Genomic DNA, 19,355 nt, shown 5'->3' with positions numbered 1-19,355 from the left:
CTACCATATGCAGCTCCTTCTTACTTAGTAGTTTGATCTTTATCTCCGCCAAAGGTCGGCATTGATTAAAAATATGCAGGTCCTCCCACTTCTCTCCACATAACACACATCTATCCCTATTCTCACTACCTACCCACCCCCTATTCCTCGGAACACCCAATAGCCACCAATACAAACCTCTCTTGTCCCTTCTACCCTCAAACTCCGTTTTCGGGTTTATTACTTCCACCAATTTATTTAATACTGATAAAGAGACTCTCTCTCTACATTCCCCTATTAAGCTCTGTCTTTCAATATCTAGTAATCTTCCCTTTATCCTTTCCCATACCCATTTATTCCTACCATCCCCCCAGACCTCTCCATATACCCCCAATCCAATCTTTTGTAACCATTTTTTGCACTTATTCACCCAGTAACCTTCATTCGTCATACCTTTCTGAAAATTAAACGTTTCTTGTACTAACGCCCCACCCTTCCCTTCCTCCAATCTAATCCAGTACTTGAACACCCTCTTAGCTATTTCAACCTCTATCGATTCTTTACAGACTAATCTGGCCCCGGCATTGGCTGTACAATTCGGTAGGTCCATCATGATCTTGCTAAATTTCGCCACCACCTGGTTTAGTTCACTCCTGTCTTCCTCCATTCCCCATACTTCAACCCCAAATAGCATTTTGCCCATTACCAGTGATTTAAACACCGTTTTCTGAATTTTGTATTTAACGTCTGGAAATTTCTTTTCTAATACTCCTACTACCGCAAGCGCTCCTCTTCCTTTAAGTTTTGCCTTCTTACACTGATTTTTCCAAGAAGCATTCCTACTAATTATTGCACCTAGGTACTCAATTTTTCCCCCTGGTTTAATTTCTTCCTGCTGCAGCCTCCAGACTTCCTTATTCTTTCTCCCACCCCTTTTCCTACACACCATTATCTGAGTCTTTCTTACATTTACTCTGAGAGACCATTTCCTAGTATATTCAACTACCTTGTCAACCCTTTTTGCAAACCATTTGCCGTCAAAGCCAAAATCAATAGGTCATTCGCGAATAGCAACCCCGGAACCTCCATTTTCCCTACCCAAGGGCATTGCCATGCGTCTCCACCATGACCCTCTAAAATATTATTTATAAATAATATAAATAATATCGGGGATAGCTTACATCCCTGTCTCACCCCGCTTTTCGATTCAAAACACTTACTCAACCTTCCATCCTGCAATTTAATCATCACAAACACTTCCTCATAAATAGTTTCAATTGCCACCCTCATTTTTTTCGACATTCCAACCTCCCCTAATCTCAAAAATAGCGCCTCCCTACTGACCGTATCAAAGGCTTTTTCTAAGTCAATCGCTGCTATAAATAATTTACGCCCTGCTATCAAAGTGTCCAAAATCCAAACATTATCAATTGTATTACATCCTTTCCTAAATCCATTTTGGAACTCAGATATCCTACCGTACTGTTCCGCCCAATTTGTTATCCTATTCGCCAAAACCCCTGTGTACACCTTTGACAGCGAGTCTAGGAGTGTAATTCTTCTATAGTTGTTTGGATCACTACTAGCTCCTTTATTTTTATAAATAGGGCATAATACCCCCTTCCTCCATTCTCTAGGAAATTTCCCCGTTTCCAGCAACCTATTAAAGAATTTCACAATCCCTCTCAACATCGGTTCATTTGCCACTACCTCTTTCCATACACTATTGGAAATACCATTCACACCTCCTGCAGCCTTGGGTCTAGCATTTTTTAATACTGTAATTACCTCCTGCCTTGTTATCTCCCCATCCAATATTGTAATGCCTACTTCCAGTTCCCTTCCAATTTGTGACTTGTCTATTCCTCTACCCAATTTCCTCTCCCCTTCTAAAAGCCTTTTAAAATGCCTAACCCACTCGTTTTCTCCTATTTTATCCCCCTTCCCCTCCGGTTTCGTTCTTCTGATCTTGTTTATTGACTCCCAAATCCTCTCAAATTTCTTCTCTCTACAATATATATTTATTTTTTCAGCTTCCGCCTCCTTCCATCCTCTTTTCTTCTCATTCAATACCTCCTTATATTCCCTTCTCAATTTACAATATTCCTTCCTTTTTTCTTGCACACCCTCCTTCCTAAACTCCGCAAGGGCTCTCATTACAACCTCACGTTTTCTCCTACAGTCTTCATCAAACCATCCATTCATTTTATTCTTTTTTCCCTCTACCCTTCTCCTCACTTTCTTCCCCACCCTCCATACAGGGAGTTCAATTAATTTTAGCACGTTATCCATATCATTCCCTTCTACCGCCCTTTCAATTCCTACCCTTAATATATCTCCCTCCTCTTTCAAATGCCGTCTTAAATTCTCTTTAGTATTATCATCCCATACATACTTCCATCCTCCATTCCTATACCTCTCCTTACTTTCCTCCATCTTTCCCTTCTTATCAGCGACCAACGTTCTCAATTTTATTTTGATAGGTATATGTTCTGTCAACCCATATTCTAACACCTCAAAACTTATTATTCTCCTTAACGCTATCTCTGAGCTTATTCCTATGTCCACCACACTCCCTCCATTTGTTGTAATATACGTCAAATCTCCCACACTATCCCCCTTCATCCACCCATTTAAAATAAATAAATGTTCTAGAGCGCATAACTCTAATAACCTTTCTCCATAACTATTTACAACATTATCCTAACTCTTCCTTTGCAGTACCCCGTCTACTTTTACTTCTTTCCCGTATACCGGTACTCTATTGCTCACTCTCGCATTCCAATCCCCCAATAAAATCATCCCATCTTCTACATACATTCCTTTAATTGTGTTTATTTATTCAATCAGTTCATCAAAAAAATGTTTATTTGCATACACTGAATCGCTCAGATGGTTATAAAGCAGTGCCAGACAAATTGCTTCTGCTGCCCCCTTCCCAATTTTTACTCTCAACCACACTACCCCTTCTACCCTAGTCTGTAACGTCTCCACCCATTCAGCTATCTCATTTCTTATTAAAACTACTATGCCCCCTGGGTTTCGGCCCCTCTCCCCTATTTTTTTCCTTAACACGTTAACTACTCTATAACCGTCCCATGTAATTTCAACCCCCTTCCCTAACCACATCTCTACTAGAGCAATAATCTCAAAATCTTTCACTAAATCCACAATTTCCTTATTCCGTAACTTCCCCATCAACCCCTCAATATTCAGCATCCCTATCACCATATCTAGTTATTTATTTCCCCCCCCTCCCTCCCTATACTTCTGCAATTCACCACTTCCCCCCTTACTTCTCGTGATTCTTCCTTTTGGCTCCACCCCATCCCTCTCTTTCTTCTCACCCCCATCCTTCCCCTTTTCCGTGCCAGAGCCTTTTTTCCCACCCCATAGATCTTTTAAACTTAAGGATCTCGCCTTATTTAACGCCTGCTTTCTCTCCAGGTTTATTTCTGCATTATTCCTATTCGGGGAGGTTGAGTCACTACCCTGACTCCTTTCCCTTCCCGTCACCTCTTCACTACCTGTATCCACTTCACTTCGGTCTAGTGTCCTACTTGTTGATTCACTCCTTCCTGGGCTGTTCTGACTCACCAAGGACTCTGCTGTCTTCGCTACCTGCCCGCTGACACCGCAGTCCCCTCTTCTCTCTTCCTTCTCCGTGCTGATGTCGCCCTGCTCTCGATTTCTGCAACTCAATTCCTCCTCACATTTTTCCATCCTCAGCAGTTCCTCCTGTGTCGACGATCGCGACCAATTTCTGCCTGAAGTAACCAGACACCTCCCCACTATCTTGACTCGCAATCCCTGCGCTCTAGCACGCCACATATGCCGCTTATAGACACCCGACCGCATCCTGTCTTCTTTCTCTATCTCAGCCTTCAAATAAATGTTCGATACTTTCAAATTTCCAGCATTCCTCAGAAGTATATCAGCCATCAGGGTTGATATTAATCTTAACTTCACCGGCCTATGTCCCTTGTTCCTTCCCACTCTATATATATCATCTATATCAACTACAGAAAAGTTTATCTTCATTTTGTTCGAAACTATGTCCACCACTTTCAATACTAATTCCACTTTTGATTCTGTTCCTTCATCCGGTACACCATACACAAACACATTTTTTCTTGCTGATTCGTTCCTCGCTAACCTCACTTCTCTCTTCATTGCTGTTAATTCCTCTTCCAGTACCACCACCTTCCTTTTCAAGCTCCCTACCTCATCTTCTATCTCTGCTAACTTGTCATTTACACCTCCAATTTCTTCTTTTATAAAACTTTTTAAGTCCTTCATCTCCTTCATTTGGGTTGCCTGGTGTTCCTGCATCATTTCCTTAATTTCTTCTCCTTTGCTTGCTTCCTTCACCACTCTCTTGATCTCTTCAAGCTCCTCCCAGCCGAACGGTCCCTGGTTTGGACCCGGATTTTTTTCTATACCTCCTACCACCAGCAGCGTAGCAATAACCGTCGCACACAACATAATCTCCAACAGTCCTTTATAACCACTAATTTCTCTTCCTCTCTCAACTCCACCATCCTTCCAACACTGCCTTGCACCATGCCATCTTCCAATTCTTAGCCTGTATTGCTGTATCGTTATTCCCACATTGCGCACCTCAGCTCATTCACACGTCCGCACTTCCCGATGTCTCGCTCGTGACTGTGGCACTCGAATTAGATCACCACCTTCTAGGGGTATATAAGGTTTTCCCTAACAATACATTTGATTTCAAAAATGATAAAATGATTAATGTACACAGCATTATTAGGCCTATGATTCGGTTCGAAGTTTTCCTTACGAATGCTCTTAACCCAATTTTGCCTTAATATTAGGTCTTTTGGAAACGGGAACACTGAAACTCTTACTTACATCCAGGCACACAGCACATTAAACTATAAACATATTGCATAGGTAACTAAAAATGAAGAAAATACTTTCAGAGAACAACACGAGAATGAACGTTAACCTAATCACCACCGATATTGTTGGAATAAATAAGCTCTTTGAGAACAAACAGCTTCTTACGGCACTGAAAGAGGATCTATAACCTTCTTAAGACCATAAATAAATATAATGTACGATTAATAATATTCAAATTTCCGTAAATATTTGGTAACAACACGACTTTCACAAATCAAGATAAACGCATGCTAACACTCCAGCTGCCGCCATTATGGACAGTTTCGATAGGTCGTTTAAGGTCTGAGATATTGTAGCAAATACAGTATTTGATTGTAGTTGGTCTTGCGCAGAGCGAGCGACGAATACAGTAGTTCGATTAGCGAGGTAGCAACAGAACAGTTTCAGAAGCAGTGGTTGTAACAGGGTGTTTTTTTGAAACAGCTACATTTCGAAACGGTTTCAATACCAAAACAGTTTCAAAATAGCGGTTGCGTTTAATCTGTCCCATCTCTAAACTGTGAGCGCAACACCAAATGTACTTGTAAAGTGGTAATGTACGTATACATAATATTCTCCAAAAATCAAATATTTCTTAATTTGCCAAAGATTTTTCACTTGATATGTGTAAAAGCAATTATTATGTTCCATTTGTGACAAATTTTATAGTGATATTTGGGTGATACCAATGCGCACTATACCCTCTCATTTTCTCGCCCTTCGTGGCCCTTGTCTTCGTTTGGCCGATACCTTAATTTTTCGAAGTGTCGGATCCCTTCCATTTTTGCTCCTAATTAGTGTTAAAAGAGGATGGTTGCCATGCTGTAATTACTCTTAAAACAATAATCACTACCACCACCTCTAAAATATTTATATCCCCCTATAGGCGAGGATAGAATAAGGCCCACGGTATCCCCTGCTTGTCGTAAAAGTCCCTGTGGAATTGGGGTAGTAGAACAACAACCACGGCATCCCCTGCTTTTCGTAAGAGGCGACTGAAAGGGGCCACAGAAGCTCTCAATTTTGGAGCATGGGTTGGCAACCACGGGGCCCTTAGCTGAGTCCTGGTATTGATTCCACTTACTTGTGCCAGGTTAATTTTAATCTCATGTCCGACCACCGATGGTCAACTCTTGTTCTTCTCCGACCCCGAGGCTATAAGAGGGTTCGAGGGTTAGGGAGTCTTTCATTTTCTCGCCCTTCATGCCCCTTGTCTTTATTTGGCCGATATCTTCATTTCTCTCTGATTAGTGTTAATACAGGATGGTTGCCTAGTTGTACTCCCTCTTAAAGCAATAATCGCCGCCACGTGTGTCCGGCTCCATGGCTAAATGGTTAGCGTGCTGGCCTTTGGTCACAAGGGTCCCGGGTTCGATTCCCGGTAGGGTCTGGAATTGTAACCATCGTTGGTTAATTTCGTTGGCACGGGGGCTGGGTGTATGTGTCATATTCATCATAATTTCATCCTCATCTCGACGCGCAGGTCGCCCACGGATGTCAAATAAAAAGACCTGCACCTGGCGAGCCGAACATAAACTGGTTATTACATCTCAGGTACGGTACCTATTAGTTTCCTATCAACCTCAAGCCTTACGGTATATGTATGTATAGCGATGTAGAGATCACGTAACAGTCCATATTGAAGAAATAATTGAATATGTCACTTGGGTTTTGTAACTAGATCGTAAATAAAGGTTACAAGTATCTTCACATGGGTGAGGGTATTTAGGGATCTCTAGTAAGACCCCAGTTAGAATATGATTCCACACCAGGACTACTGGTGAAGATTCAAAAGAAATTAGCTCGATTTGTTCTGGGTGATTCCGGACAAAGGCTGGGAAGTCTTGGGAGTAAGGAGACGTGCTGTTCGAGATCTCAGTGGAGAGATGGCGTGGACGGATCAGCTTGAGTGGTGTGTTTAAACGTAGGAAATATGAAGATAAAATTGGAATTGGGGCAAATATTAACTTATACAGGAAGATCAATTAGGAATTTGAATAACTTATCGATATATGTCCAAGTTCTTTGAAACGGTTTAAGTAAAGACTGGGAACACAAAAGAAGAGAGGACGACGAATATACAAATTTTGTGTTGAAGTAGACGGTTTGTCAACGCGAACTATTGTCAACCCGGAGAAATTCCTTTTAGAACCAAATTCAAGAGCAATATTAGACGACACAGGTTTAGGTGGGCTCTTTCCTTTACAGTGTAACGTTGTACATCTGTTGTCAACTGAAAGAATTGAGATTTAGCAAGGTTGGGAATTCAACTCTGCCGACACATCTTATCATAGAAGCCCCATGTAAAGTTTGACTTCTAACCCGTCCGGGATCGGTTCGGTGTTTGTTGGAAAGTTTTATCCCAAATTAAAATGCTTATGACGATCACGGATTGTTGTTGGAACGAACCTACAGTTTATTCGTATGTTCCATGCAAAATTTCAACTCTATGACGAATATTTCAGAGCACCTATTTCTCTGCTTGTGTCGACTAGGTTTTGCAAATTTGTAAAATAACCGCCTAGTCAAACACAAAGTTGTACTAGTTTTAGTTGTTACAATGAAATTGACTGTCAAAGATTAGACGAAAACTTCTGGGCGATAATACTTCCAGTAGTGACTAAAGTTAAAACTGTGCAGCTCTTCTTGTTTGACTTTGATTATTTGTTACTCAGTAATGTATCTCAGAAAATATAGGAGTTTCATTTTTCTTATTTCAAGTTTAATAGTACAGTATTATCTTTTGTCCATACCTCCATTTTTGAACCCAGCCTCGGGACTGTTCCGTTGATACCTGTGGTCTTAATACTGAAAGAAGCATTCTGACATAGAGCAAGGTCCGTTTACTGCCTGCCTGGGTGGGAAGAACGTTGCCATTGGAAACATGGGTGGATCCAGTGCGGTTGCCATGGCCGGTTTATGTTGCTTAGATTTGTCAAACCCTCTTGTCAATTTATTTCTTATAATTGCAATTCAGTATGGAACAAAAATGAAATTTATAGCTTATAATAAGATGGTACCAGTCTGAGCGAACAAATAAGCTGGTAGTGAGGGGAAGGAGGAAGGAATGTGGCAATACTGTGCAGTGCTCCTCCCTTCAGTCTTACCTGCCAGAATGCTGGGTATAGCGCAGGGTTTCTAATGTTAATGTGACACTTTAAAGATAGGTAAGTGGCCATATGGACATTTCTGTGGAAACTGTTTGTGCTGTACAATTCTTAACACAAACTGCAGAGTTTGTGGATATCTTTAACGCATACCCCCTGTGGGTATGGGACGCATGGTATCCCCTGCCTGTCATAAGAGGCAAGTAAAATGGGCCCTAGGGGCTCTCAACTGGGGAGCGTGGGTTGGCGACAGTGGGACCCTTAGATGAGTCTTGGCATTGCTTCCACTTACTTGTGCCACGCTCCTCTCATCCATCTATCCTGTCTGACCTCCGTTGCTCAACTCTTGTTGTTTTCTGACCCCGATGGTATTAAAGCATTCGAGGCCTTGGGAGTCTTTCATTTTCATGCCCTTTGTGGCCCCCGTTTTTCTTTGTCTGGTACTGCATTTTTTTAAGTATTGGATCCCTTCTTTTTTCCTTCTTTCTCTAACCCCTGTGGGCAGGGGATGCAGATGTAGACTACACCCACGGTATCCCCTGCCTGTCATAAGAGACGACTAAAAGGAGCGACCAAGGAATGATGACGTTAGAACCATGAGATTGCTTGTGATTAGTATCATTGCGTGTGGAACACCATGGGTCGGCATTGCTTGCGACTGGTACCACATTATTTCATATTGTATGTTAGGTATTCAGCCCGAAGCCTGGTTTGATCCTCTACAGCTGCACCAACAGCTGCCATAGATAGCCTAGGAGTCACTGAAGAAGCATACTAGGGAAATGAGGAGTACGGTAGTTTCCCGTTGCTTTCTGCACTGAGCCAGAAGTTGCTATTACATATCAGTCTGCCAAGCCCACTGAAATGCATGCACCAACTGACCCTATGAGCGGTATTTTCACACCATTCATAACAGGGACTGGCTGCATAAGGGATGGTATTACTAGAATCGCTCATACCTCAGTCACTTTCATATTGTCGGAGCCAAGGGAGAGACTGAGGCAGGTCAATGAAAGTAACAAATTTATTCTAGCCTGTACCAGGTGACATAGTGCTCTGTAAACACTGCATGTTGCCAGCAAGGGCATTGTTTCATATTGAAATGCAATTATAAGAAATAAATTGACAAGAGGGTCCTCCTTTTCAAAACAATATATCAAGTAAATAATATTACATCAGTTTTGGGACTAGTTTCAGCCACTTAGTGGCCAACTTCAGCCAAATAAAAGTTATACAGATTATGTGATAATTAAAACATATGTATAACAGACAAAGACAATGTTGCAGGAATATTATAACATTAAAATACATAAAGTAACAAAATTATGGTTATGATCATCTTGTCATAATATGATGTCTTTAAGTTGACTTAGGGGGGACAAAGAAAGAGCCTCCCCGAAGAGTGTATGATTTATATTCGAGCGTTCCCTGGGCAATGGTGAGGTGTTAACACCGGCTGACCTTTCCAATCCAGAAGTAACATCAACTATTATATAATGACATTCATAAGTTGGGAAAGGTTCTTTTCAGAACCAAAAATGACCATCATAACTATAAACATAGAAGGTATGTCAGATTGTAAAAACAGCTCTTACAAGAACTTTGCCAAACAACAAACTGTGATGTAATATGTGTACAGGAAACTCACAGGGATGTACACCAACCACGTCCTACAATACCAGGTATGAAATTGGCAGGAGAGAGACCACACAGACGATATGGTAGTGCAGTCTTCGTCAAGCCAGATTTCCAGATACTCTCCACATCAATTACAGAAGAAAATGATATAGAATTGATCGCAGTGGAATTGAGCAATTCGGTTATAGTTTCCATGTATAAACCTCCTAATGTAACATTCTCATTCATGCCACCTAACAATCTCGATGATTGGAAAGTATCTTTCTTCATTGGTGACTTCAACAGCCATAGCAGTATTTGGGGCTATGAACAAGACAACGAGATTGGTGAGAATGTTTTAGAATGGGCTAAGGAACACCATCTGTCTCTTATCCATCATAGCAAGCTCCCTTCTTCTTTTGACAGTGGTAGATGGAAGCGGGGCTATAATCCAGACTTAATATTTGTGAGCGAGAAGATAGCACATCAGTGTGTTAAATCTGTATGTGCTCCTATTCCAAATACACAGCATCACCCAATAATGTGTCAACTAGTAGCTGCCATTAGATCTCAAGAGGTCTACTTTAAAAGGAGATATAATTTTAAGAAAGCTAACTGGGAAAGATTCACCAACTTACTGGACGAGAAGATCAAACCACTCAATCCAATTCCAGAAGCATATGAATAGTTTAAGAATATCATCAGGGAGTGTTCAAGAGCTACAATCCCTAGTGGATGTAGAACAAACCACATACAAGGTCTAACTCAAGAAACATCTGCCCTCCTAAAAGAGTATCATAAACTATTCGAAGAAAACCCTTTCAGGAATGACACCATCACAATGGGACAACAAGTAATTTCTTCTATTTCTGAAGTAAAACAGGCACAATGGTTAAGTTTGATGGAAGAGATTGACATGGGTAGTTCAAGCTTGGCGATTACTTAGACGACTCAGTAGTGATCCTAATAAAACTTCAACACATTCCCATGTCACAGCAAACCAAATAGCACATCAACTTCTACGAAATGGACAACCATCAAAATACATGTCGGCTTCAGAATAAAGGAATTGAGAGGGATTATGAGCAGGAGACAGATACACTCACTAAACCTTTTAATTTATCTGAGCTGAAGATAGCCATAAATCAGTGTAAGAATGGTAAGGCTGCCAGCCTAGATGAAATACTGTATGTGTTGCGCAAATTAAGCAATTTGGACCTGTTGCTAAACAGTGGCTATTAGAACTGTACAACAACTGTATAAACACCTGCAAGTAACCACGTGTGTGGAGAAAAGGCAGAGTAATCGCAGTTCTCAAACCAGGAAAAGACCCAAATGATCTGAAAAATTACAGACCTATCTCATTGTTGTGTCATCTGTACAAGATCCTCGAACGGATGATCCTGGAAAGACTCACTGTGATCATTGAACCACTTCTTATTCCAGAGCAAGCAGGATTCTGTAAAGGGGAAAGTTGTACTTCACAGGTCCTCCATCTGACACAGTATATCGAAGATGGATATGAAAATCATGAAATCACAGGGGTGGCTTTTAACGACTTATCTGTTGCATATGATACAGTTAATCATCGTATACTGTTGCGCAAATTATACAGGTAGTGTTCTTGCCCCTATGCTCTTCAATATCTATACGAATGACCAACCTTTTCCTTGGCACCAGAAGCTTCATATATGCAGGCATAGTCAGGGTTGTCAGATACCTGAAATAAAAATACGGGGCAGGTGTGTGATCTAGGAAAACAATGGGCTCATATGCTACAAGTTATAAACTTTGCTTCAAAATGGTACATTTATTATTATGGTGACATCATAGTGCAGTTTATTAAAGCATGCCTTAACATTTATGCAGAGACTGAAACTTTCAGCACCGAGCAAGTTGACCATGTGGTTTGGGCCATGTAGCTACGGGCTTGTATTCGGGAGACAGTGGGTTCGAACACCTCTGTCAGCAGATCTAAACATCATTTCCTGCAATTTCCCATTTTACACCAGCCAGATGCTGGGCCCATGGTCGATTCCAGTCCTAGCCCTTTTCTATCCCATCGTCACCATAAGACCTGCCTCTGTCGGTGCGATGTAAAACAAATTTAAAAAACTTAGTGTATTTAATTACTCATACCAGTTCTTTCGAATTCTTAGCAATTTCATAAAAATCTCTGCGTGACGTTAAAGAAAAATTTACAGAAATGAACAGCTCAGACCTAATCAAGTCAACAGAACATAATTTTTTGTCACAGCTGACAATTTCACATGAACATGTGGTGGACTTGGACTACCTCAGGTAGTTGTCCACTATTACACGTGTTATTCACCAGGATGGGCAACCTAAGACTGCAGACAAAATAAAAAACAATTTTAAACATGTACAAACTCACACCAGGAAAAAACCAAGGAGTGAAGAAATATGCTGTCTTTGAAAGAAAGAAGAAAAGCTCTTGGTACTTATCAGAGGAGGAAACACATGCGTATTTCTCTTGAGGTTCAAAATACACGACAGTTCCAGTCCCGGATAGGAACTGTCTGGGATGCGGGACATTTAACATGAATATGGTACTGTTCTGTAAAATCCGGGATGTCTGGCAACCCTAGGCGTGGATTTTATTAACAGGAGCCTATTCTAAAAGAATTATTGCACTCACTCTAGTTTTAGTGTTTAATTATAAGGATTGCATTTATTATCTCAGAAAAATTTCCTGATATTTATTCATTTCATATGTTGACCTAATACTGATCATCCATCTGGCTCCAAGGCTAAATGATTAGAATGCTGGCCATTGGTTCAATGGAGTCCTGGGTTTGATTCCTGGTTGAGTCGGGGATTTTAACACTCATTAGTTAATTTCTGTGGCTCAAGGGCTGGGTATTTATGATGTTCTCAGCATTAGATAGGGCCCCATCCTCATAGACATGCAGCTTGCCTATATGGCATTATTATTGTTATTTAGATGATCGTTTCAACCTCATATGTGTTACAATTACACAACTTCCTTGACTGTTGCAGTTCTTTCTTTTTACGTCAATACTTCATTCTCTGGTTCGCTTTTGCTTGTTCCTCATTCGTGAACACCCTTCTTGTTCTGGATTTCTCTATGAGCAGATCCGTCATCTCCGCACTTTTCCTTCTGAACACTGTTCTGTTTGAGATGCCACATTTTTTAAGATCCTGATTAACATTTTTCAGCCATGGTACTTGGGTCTTTCTTCTTTTCTGGAAGATGAGGATCGTATTTGCTGGGTGTTCCGGTCCCCTTTTTCTCAGGTGTCCATAGAGTGCCAGTTGCCTTTTTCTAATCGAGGTTGAAATGTTCTCGTAATTTTCATACAGCTCATGATTTGATCTCAAACGGAAGGTAAAGTCTTTTCCTGCTGCTTTCTTGGGTCTCAGAATTTTCCTCAGAAATTTACGCTGTTTCTTTTTTATTTCTGTAATCCCCTTTCTGTCTCTGCTGCATACAGGTATTATAGTGTCTGAGTTTGGCTTGATAGGAGAGGAAAGTTTCCTGGCATAGTCTGAATGCAGTCTCCATGTTCTTTGCTCTTTCTTTGATAGCTGGCATCTCATTGTTAGGAGTCACAATGTCCCCCAGATATTTTAATATGTGGACTCTCTTTATGTCACCTTACTTGTCCAGGTTGGTTCTTTGGGATCTGTGTTCATCTACTTCGTTTTCTCAAATGATATATGCAGTCCTGCCTTTTCTGCAGTTCCTTACAAAACTTCTATTATTATTATTATTATTATTGTTATTATTATTATTGATCGTCTGAAAGCTTTTTTTCCCTTCAGTGTCTGTCTGTTCTTGAAACTGAAAAGTGGCTGGACATGTTTTTGCCAACTCTGTATTTAGAATCTACCCATTTAGGATTGTGCTATCAGACGATAATGACTTAAAGCTGATCGCATGGAGTAAGAGTTTATATGATGAATAGAATGGTTATTCATAAATATCTGGTTTAAGATAAGGTCCATCAAAAAATTGTACATAACAGATTTTGTAAAAAAAATACAATTTCCAATTACCATATGCGTAGTTATTGTTTGATGGATAAGAATAGAGTTTTGTACAAAAATGTGATGTTCTTGCTGGAAGTCCCATGAGGCACTTCATACATATCATTTCAGGGTCACTTCAGGGTGGGTTCATGGGAAGAAAAAACAGTCACAGCACCATGTTAGTGGTAAAATGAGCTACAGTATACAACTGATATTCAGGGACAGTTTTGTAACTTTTGTACAAAGAACCGTACTGTAATATATATTTTGAAATCATCTTCATTCTCTCCAAAATTTGTTCAGCTTTGTATTGCTTCATGTTACTGTGCATCCTGAATCAAATCTGCGAATGCAGCCATGTACAATAACGGTACATAAATCCATGGAGGAAACATATATTCAGTTGCAATTTGCCACTTGAATTTGCTATTTGCTTAACGTCGCACCGATACAGATAAATCATAGGGTGATGATGGGAGAGGAAAGGCCTAGGAATGGGAAAGAAGTGGCTGTGACCTTAATTTAGGTACAGCCCCAGCATTTGCCTGGTGTGGAAATGGGAAACCATGGAAAACCATCTTCAGGGCTGCTGACAGTGGAGTTCGAACCTACTATCTCCCAGATACGAGCTCACAGGTGCGCACCCCTAACTGCATGGCCAACTCACCTGGTAAATCGCCATTTGAAGAATTGATATAAATGCTAATTTTTAATAAAATTCTGTACATTTTTGAAAAATTCACTGAAAATTTCTCAGATTAATATTTTGTGTTATGCATAAAAATCTTTGTCTACACGCTCTGATGCGGGTTTATGTCTGACTCTTTACTCTCATTGGATTGCTCGCTGTCAGAATTGTGTTTAATATATATGCCGGGCTCAGTAGCTCAGGCGGTGAAGCGCTGGCCACCTTCACTCAAGTTGTTGGGTGCTGATTTGTCCTGCTGTTAGAAAATCTAAATATTGCAAATTTTTTTCATCGCCATCTAGTTTTATGTGTTGAGCGGCACCTAGATCGCTCTTCAGTACTTCCTCCACTACCTTAGTGATGTCACGTTATTCCAGGGATAGTGGCTTGCGCGTGTTTAATGGGTACATTTTGAAGTGGACACGATACATGTTTTAGTCGGTGTCTGGCGACGCAACTGATCACACAGTGCTGTGTTAGATTACTTCCCAAGTGTTCTTTCCTCTTTGTAATGTTGCCATGTTAAGGAGCTCTGGTGACTCACTTGTTGCTTACATGACTGCATTGAAGAATTCTGCCATCCTGATTACTCTGTGATGTGTTACAGTAAACAGAACATTGAAATTGACATACATTCTAAATGGCATTTGCACCCCCTGTGGGTGGGGAACGCAGACGAAGAATACACCCACAATATCCCCTGCGTGTCATAAGAGACAACTAAAAGGGGTAACCAAGAGATGGTTGTATTAGAACCATGAAACTACTTGTGATCAGTACCATCACACGGGGAACATCATGGGTCGCCTTTACTTGAAAGTAGTACACAATAGTTTTGTGATTAGTAACAGCAGAGTGTGGTTCACTGCCCCGTGATTAGTACCATTGTGAGAAACACCACAGGTCTGGGCGTTGCCTGTGATTAGTACCACTATATGAGCGACACCGTGGGTCTGCGTTGCCTGTGATTAGTACCTACTATAAGAGGAAACCACAGGAATACCAGTGCCCATGATTAGTATGTAAGGAACACCATGGGTTTGTGTTGCCTATGAGTGGTGCCATTATGTGAGAAACACCATAGGTCTGAGACACCTGTGCGACGTACAATACTTGTGAGTAGTACCATAATGTGTGGAACACCATGAGTCCATGCTACTTTTGATTAGTATCGCAACATGACAAATACCATGGTTCTACTTTACTAGTGATAAGTACCATTATGAGGGGCCATTGACCTGGATTTTAGACCCCTTTAGACAACAGGGTATCCTCGAATCAGGACTGTGCTTTAGAAAAAATCTGTTGGTCAGTAATACTATTGTTTATGATAGTTTCTGGGTCGGATCCACTGATTGTTTTAAATTCATATATATCCATTCATCCTTCGTCACATTTTTATTCTGCTCAGTGGATGATTTTGAACTTTTAAATTGTCATTACATTTCCTACCTTTAGGGGCCGATGACTTAGATGTTAGGCCCCTTTAAATGATGAGCATCGTCATCATTATCATCAAACCAAGCTCGGTAGCTGCAGTCGCTTAAGTGTGGCCGGTATCCAGTATTCAGGAGATAGTAGGTTCGAACCCCACTGTCGGCAGCCCTGAAGATGGTTTTCCATGGTTTCCCGTTTTCACACGAGGCATATGCTGGGGCTGTACCTTAAATAAGGCCACGGCCTATTCCTTCCCAGTCCTAGCTCTTTCCTGTCCCATTGTCATCAAAAGACATATCTGTGTTAGTGCGGCGTAAAGCCAATAGCAAAAAAAAAATATATATATAGCATTATCATCTATCTGTTTGCAACACGGTAGTTGAGAACACAGGATTATTACTTTAATAATTCACCAAAAACCTAGTTCAAAAAAAGATGTTTGATATCTGTCTTGTTTACCATCAAGGTTCCTGAGACAGAGAGTAATATCCTCCAATGCACTTTCATATAAAGTTTGGTGAATATGCTCATTGAGCGGCTGCTGTTTATGTCAATGACCTACGTCTCTGCACTTATCATACTTTGTTTTGAGTCAGCGATTTGCAGTGTCATTCTGCTGCAGTTTTTAGTTTCTATCCTTGTGACTTATTTCATGAAAACTGATGAACAGCTGCGCTATGGCAAGGAAGTGGAGCACCAAGGGAGAGACGGGGCAGCACACTGTAATTCAAAATTGGTCAATACTGGACTCTTTCAGGTCTTGGCACTTATGATGTATAGATATAATCTACGTTATAGAGATAAACATGGTACTTACATGTCTCGGTCGTATTCCAGGACTCCATAAACTTCATCATGATCATCATAATTTCCTCAACCTGAAGGCTGCAGAACAACATGGACGTAAACTTCACTCAGCCAGTAGTTGGATTTGATTACAAAGTTGTCTGATGCTATCAAGGAATGTTCTGTATGTCTTTCTTCGGGTATTCTGCCTGCAATACATCCTTCCAGTATTATGCGCCAGTTGGAATGTCTTATCCGATGGCCAATAAGGTTTTTCCTTTACTCAGTAGTCTTCATCTTACAAAAATTTCACATGCAGTAAATGTTGTAATTCCTTAACCCTTTGCAGTCCAATTTTCTGTCACATGTTCCAACAGTCTGGTCCAAATTTGTTTTGCACATTTTTCCCTAGTCAGATTAAACTCAGAACTTTCATTCATAACTATAATTTTATTATTATTATTATTATTATTATTATTATTATTGTTACCGTGTTTTAGCGGTAGTTATGCGTAAAAGAAGGTGCGGGCGTGAATGGGTTTCAAGCTACGAAATTATAGTGCATGTAAAATTAATTTAAAATTTAACAAGGTTATATTTCTTTTCAAAAACAAAGCAATAACAGACATGGCAGGAACAATGTAGCAAAACAAGGGGAGTTACAATATTTACAGGTTTTGGGCTTCACGCCCTGACTTCAGCGATCAGCTCAGTTTTACCACAAACACAAGTTTTAACAGAGGGGCAGAAAACCCCATTTATCCCTAGGAGCCCCTGGCTCCGAATTACACAGAAAAGCCTCCACGAGGCATATGACACTCCATTTTCAAAAGAGCGATCCGCTCTCAAAATTTAAGCCTCTCAAAGGCCACACCAAACTCTACCTTCCAGCTGTCCTCTAAGGACGTATTCACAGGGGTAAAATACCCAACCTACGGAGGTCTATTACATGAAAAGAAGGTTGATTACATGACCTCTAAAATAACAATTTGAGAGGAGGCGAATTTGCACTCCTAATACACTTTGTTTTTAAAACCTAATCTGGCTCTGGGCCGCTAACGCAAGGGCTAATCCCATACTACAGAGGTGACTTAGAGAAGAACACTTTACATTACATAAACGAAGAATAGTTTGAGAAAGTAAGTTCACCTCAAAACAAATGTGAGTGGGAGTTCGAGAGGGTTAGCACTCTCTATCCCAATATGTAGCTTTACAAGAAAAAGATGAAAAGAGTAATTACATTTTAGGAAAAGGTTACATGATGGAAATGCTTCGAACCCGCCGCGAGTGTTAAACTGCCGACCTAGCAAGAAAAGAAGTTATTAATAGGCCATTACCTGGTGTTGAACGGCTGAAGAAGAAAGAGGCGCTTCCCGCCTCCTGCTATGTACTAAATACACTGAAAGATGGAACAGAAGTGGCCCCGAGACCCTAAAATCAGCAGTTTATATCCTCTCGCGGAAGATTCTAGGCGTTAGGGGAAAGAAAACACCCTCCCACAAAATTTTTATTGGCTAGGGAAAAGAAACCCCTACATAGAGGAAAAAGAAACACATTATTGGTGGAAAATTAATTAAAGAAATTCGGGATTGGCTAGATCCAAACTAAGGGGAAAAAGAGGGGTATACAGCCAACTTAAACAATGACAGAAAGAAATTTAACAAAGAGCAAACTCTTGAAATAAAAATTTCTCCAACAAAATAGTTCTTTGACTCCGCACTAGGTCGCACTATTGTTGATCTTCAGTAGTGTCCTCTAGAAGAGAAAGTTCACACTTCTTACTTCAAGCGAAACAAAAACACATCAAAAATGACACAGTTCACAAACTCAAAAATTTCCAGGTAGTGACATCTTCTGAGAAATTAGTAGATTAATAGTGTAGATAAAGTTCAGACTTCCTCCAGAAGAGGAGTTTCAACTGGCGCAACTTTTAAATAAACAGAGTAGAGGTGTACCGTCCGGTACAATTATTATAAATATGAGCCTAGTGAGTTATTTACAGCTTTACACAAAAGTCTAATGTCTCATTTGCCAATTATGAAAGATCACTCGTCTAAATAATTTTTTATTGTGTGCCTTTCTTCAGTGGAATTTTCACTAGGAAATGATTTTTTACAAATATTTTGGATGCTCCATTTAGGAAACACTCAGAATCAAGCTATCAGCTTTAGAACAAGAACTCAGAAAGTTAGTAATTTTCTAAAATATGTTGACAGTAAATATAGGAAATATTTCATTCCTGGGCCAAACTTGTCAGTTGACGAATCTGTTGTTAGTTTCAAGGGAAGAAATATCCTGTATAACCTACAACCCCAGAAAACCAACTAAGTGAGGGCTCCGTGTGTATGTGTTGACGGACTCTCTTTGTGGATACTTTGTATACTTTGTGCCTTACCACGAAAAATTGACAACTTGCAATGCTGGAATTCACTACACCATCTTTACTTGACAATTCTCTAAACTCTTCGTCTAATTCATATAACACTGGCCTACGAAGATTTTGCGGAAAAAATAATTGTATGTGATATACATTACATTTAGTGTCCTTTGTAAAAAGAAGAAAAAACAGTTGTTTCATATCACGTAAAGATTTGTAACAAGTCTGTCTTATGTTTATGCAAATGGAGCTTTGTTGTTGTAAATGAGGCTTGGTTGGATTGTATGGAATGCAGGTATGGACATGTCAGAGAGAAAATATTGCATGTGCTCTGTTTTGGAGGGGAGTAGGTAATCGTACAGGAACACCAGAAGAACAATTAGAACAGTTGGAGTTCGTGCATGCGTCATATCAGACAAGGTCAAAATGCCAAGATCGCATTTCT

General features: G+C 40.3%; 1 protein-coding gene across 3 annotated transcripts in view; it reads left to right on the top strand.

Annotated features, from left to right (window-relative positions):
- Positions 1-5,307: 5,307 nt before the first annotated feature.
- Positions 5,308-19,355, top strand: part of LOC136881970 (gastrula zinc finger protein XlCGF57.1) — a 67,075-nt gene continuing 53,027 nt past the window's right edge. For all 3 annotated transcript variants that reach the window (XM_068229425.1, XM_068229423.1, XM_068229424.1), the window contains exon 1: positions 5,308-5,441. The gene's annotated coding sequence lies outside the window, so the exon portion shown is untranslated. The remainder of the gene's footprint in view (positions 5,442-19,355) is intronic.

The sequence above is a fragment of the Anabrus simplex genome, chromosome 10 (genome assembly GCF_040414725.1).
Source record: "Anabrus simplex isolate iqAnaSimp1 chromosome 10, ASM4041472v1, whole genome shotgun sequence".
NCBI lineage: Eukaryota > Metazoa > Arthropoda > Insecta > Orthoptera > Tettigoniidae > Anabrus > Anabrus simplex.
Note: the sequence above shows the minus strand (reverse complement) of the source record. Positions and strands in the feature narration are given on the sequence as shown.